We start from the raw sequence: 4,092 nt of genomic DNA on the forward strand, positions 1-4,092 counted from the left end.
AGATAGGTTTAAATCGAATCTGAGACATGTTCAAAAACACTAGATCTTAAGGGGGGGTGTTGACAAATTTTTAGTTTTTTTTAATTTGTAAATTGCGGCAAAACTGTGCCTCAATGATGTAATGTTTTGACCTAAACCTATGTAAAATGTTCCGGGGAATCGATTGGCGTCAAAAAAACTGCAAAATTCCTAATAGTTTTGAAGTTATAGTCGGATTTAAATTTTCGATATTTTTGACTTTATCACAAATTTTCTCGATAACTATTCATCGTAGAGCACTGAACTTTTTAATATATGATACAAAATTCAATTTTCTATCCAACGGTATCAAATATAAGAGGTTATCTCTAATAAGTCCGGAGTTATTGCCATTAGACCGCTCCGGGTGCCAAAAATCGACCAAAATCTCGAGAAAAATCAAAAAAAATTTTAACTTTAAAATTGATCTATTTTACGTTTTTTACATTCCTAGAGGTCTTAAGGACTCAAATAAGTGCATAAAACGACAATTGGTCAAGTTTCAAAAATTTTGAATTTTTTGAGTTTTTGAAGGTGAGCTGTAGTAAAATCGTAAAAATAGTCAATTTACTAAAAGTCATAAAAACGCTTGAAATATAGTTTTCTAGAKGTAAAATTACGCGCTGAACACGATGCAACAAGTTAAAATACTCTACGATGCTTAGTTTTTGAGATATTGAGTAATAAAGTTAAGAATAAGTCTAGAAAAATCCAATTTTGACCAAAAAAATCAAAAATTTTTTATTTTTATAAAAAACTAGTACAATATGTAAAATGTTCCTGTACAAACCGTTTTGACCTAGGACACATAGTTTTTAAGATATTAATTTTTTATGAAAAAAACTAAAAAAGGTGACGACACCATATAGCCATCTTACTCACTCTTTAGTGTCTCACTCCAAACGAGCCAACCTTCTTACTTTATAAATCTTGGTTGAAAGGAATTTTATTCCCAACATCAATCTTCCTTAAAAATTATTTTTTCAAATAAATGTCTACCCCAGTTTTTGACGTAACGAAAAATAATTAAAAATCACATAGGGGGGCAAACAAGATTTTTGTCATTATTATTATTATTGTGAATGACACTTTTTGTATGAATTAAACATGTCGGCTTAAAATTTCCGCACTCGCTTCGCTCGTTGCATAAATACTCTACTCATCAGTTTGTTTTAGTAATTTAATAAATAATAACGCATTTTAGAAAGTTTTTCTTGTATAACAAGGCCCGAATGGAATTAAAAGTCTGATTTTATGCGTCGTTTCGGCGAAATTCCATTTATATAAGTGCAAGTTTACTTTCACTGAGTTCAAACGCCAATTGTTACGTTTTAAATTGCATAATCTTTGACATTACTAATAATTTTGTAACAATAAGCCGGCCATAAACAAATAACACGCGTTTTTATTTCCTAATGTCCTTGAACGTTGCAAGAAAACAAGACAGACTAAGTGCTTGGCCAATATTGATATTTAAAAATAAATAATTTTTTTCTGAATCATTTATATTATTATTATTATTAATTAAAATTGTGTCGCCCATTGGTATTATTTCACCCAAAATGGATTTATTCTAATAATGCTTCAACGTGGGATTTTCAAATTGGCGTGAAATTTTCTGAGGAAATGTTGCACTTTCTGTTTTTGGGAGGTGTGGGTCATAAATGCTGCCGGTACAAGATTCTTCCATTTCTTATCGAAATTGCGACGCGAGTGAAAGTGCTAACACGAGTTTTAAAACCATTTTTTCTCGTTTCACAAACTGTAAGTTGGATTTATTTTATCATCGGCGGCTTCCAAGGCAAAAAAATTTTTTGACATAATTATTATTAATGCCCTCGGCCCGCTTCGCTCACCTCTGGTGTTAACTACATTCTCGAGATTAAGGGTTCTTTATCCCTTAATAATTCAAATCGGGAAAAATGGCAAAATTACTGTGTTTATTGTCTACAGGGTGATTAAAATTTTATACAGGGTGAGTCAGTAATGACACAATTTTTTGTTCCATGAAACTTGTGGGGATTTTGTTATTCTAAATTCATACCCAAAATACCCAAAAATTATGCAATTTGATTAAAATTTGTGTTGGTAATTTTGTATACAGGGTGAATCAGTTAATCAGGTTAATGGTTGTTTATCTCTTGATACTTGAAATCGGAAAAAATYGCTAAATACTGTGTTTACTATCTACAGGGTGATTAAAATTTTATACAGGATGAGTCAGTAATGACACACATTTTTGTTCCATGAAACTTGTGGGGATTTTGTTATTCTAAATTCGTACCCAATCTTTAAATATTTAAATATCATAAAACTTATTAGCTTTTATAGGAAAACAAAAAATGGTTGTTAAAAAAAACATTTTAATTTATTATTACAAAAATAATGCAATTTGATTAAAATTTGTGTTGGTAATTTTGTATACAGGGTGAATCAGTTAATCAGGTTAATGGTTGTTTATCTCTTGATACTTGAAATCGGAAAAAATYGCTAAATACTGTGTTTACTATCTACAGGGTGATTAAAATTTTATACAGGGTGAGTCAGTAATGACACAACTTTTTGTTCCATGAAACTTGTGGGGATTTTGTTATTCTAAATTCATACCCAAAATACCCAAAAATTATGCAATTTGATTAAAATTTGTGTTGGTAATTTTGTATACAGGGTGAATCAGTTAATCAGGTTAATGGTTGTTTATCTCTTGATACTTGAAATCGGAAAAAATYGCTAAATACTGTGTTTACTATCTACAGGGTGATTAAAATTTTATACAGGGTGAGTCAGTAATGACACACATTTTTTTGTTCTATGAAACTTGTAGGGATTTCGTTATTCTAAATTCGTACCCAATCTTTTTTTATTATCTTTTATAAGGAAAACAAATAAAAATGGTTCTTAAAAAAAATAATTTATTCTATTCCACTATTGATTTTCTTTCTTTCAAAAATAATGCAATTTGATTAAAATTTGTGTTGGTAATTTTGTATACAGGGTGAATCAGATAATCACATTAATGGTTGTTTATCCCTTGATACTTGAAATCTGGAAAAATAGCTAAATACTGTGTTTACTATCTACAGGGTGATTAAAATTTTATACAGGATGAGTCAGTAATGACACATTTTTTTGTACTATGAAACTTGTAGGGATTTTGTTATTCTAAATTCGTACCCAATCTTTAAATATTTAAATATCATAAAACTTATTAGCTTTTATAGGAAAACAAAAAATGGTTGTTAAAAAAAACATTTTAATTTATTATTACAAAAATAATGCAATTTGATTAAAATTTGTGTTGGTAATTTTGTATACAGGGTGACTCAGTAATGAGGCCTAATAGTTTTCATGGTCGGGCATTTTTATCAAGTGTGTGTGCATAGGGGGCCGCCCCCCCTACCTCCCACTATCACTTAAAAGCATTGCTGCATGCACTTGTTTCATTTTCTGACAGTCTAGACAAGTCACTAGATTGAAAAATAATATGTCTCTTCGATCCTAGTGTGTCCAACGTGTGTGTGTAATTTTTTTTTTCAAAACAAAAAAAATATATACCAGGTAAGAGAAAAAAATCTCGTTGTAATTATTGCACAAGTTCAAGTCAGCGGTTTTGTCACTTGACAATGAAATACTAAACTGACCTAATTTTTCTTCTTCCGTTATTGTTGAATGATTCAATAATAAATAAACCGTTGCGATTACGTCAATTATTATTATTCGATACGATAACGTGGCCTTGAAACTTGAATTTGTTTAATTAATTTTCTAATTCCGGGGAAAAAAAAAGAAAATTGCTGTTAACTTTCTCCGACGTTTTTTTGTCGTTTCTTTTGGTACTTTTTACAAAGTTTCTTATTAATTATTATGAAGACACCATTTCGTAATAATTCGTCTGGGTATTACATAAAATAATTACACCAATTAATTTAGAACTTGAAATTATTACCAAGTTATAAATTTAATTTCGTATAAGCAATTAGAAAAGTGTATTGTCAAAATTTGAGTAAAAAATTAAAATTTAATAATTAATTATTTGCATGACTTTTTTCAAAAAAAAAACCAACACTATGGCGC

General features: G+C 29.5%; 1 protein-coding gene across 3 annotated transcripts in view; it reads left to right on the plus strand.

Annotated features, from left to right (window-relative positions):
- The first annotated feature begins 1,701 nt into the window (after positions 1 to 1,701).
- LOC123008588 (fatty acyl-CoA reductase wat-like) overlaps positions 1,702 to 4,092 on the plus strand; it is a 10,848-nt gene continuing 8,457 nt past the window's right edge. Inside the window, exon 1 of one of the 3 annotated variants that reach the window (XM_044404463.1) lies at positions 1,702 to 1,782. The gene's annotated coding sequence lies outside the window, so the exon portion shown is untranslated. Of the gene's footprint in view, positions 1,783 to 2,632; positions 3,577 to 4,092 lie in introns of those variants that run through there. The other 2 variants (XM_044404462.1, XM_044404460.1) reach the window with 2 other exon arrangements.

The sequence above is a fragment of the Tribolium madens genome, unplaced genomic scaffold (assembly GCF_015345945.1).
Source record: "Tribolium madens isolate multiple individuals breed KSU strain unplaced genomic scaffold, Tmad_KSU_1.1 Scaffold_71;HRSCAF=194;Tcas5.2_LG6, whole genome shotgun sequence".
Taxonomy (NCBI): domain Eukaryota; kingdom Metazoa; phylum Arthropoda; class Insecta; order Coleoptera; family Tenebrionidae; genus Tribolium; species Tribolium madens.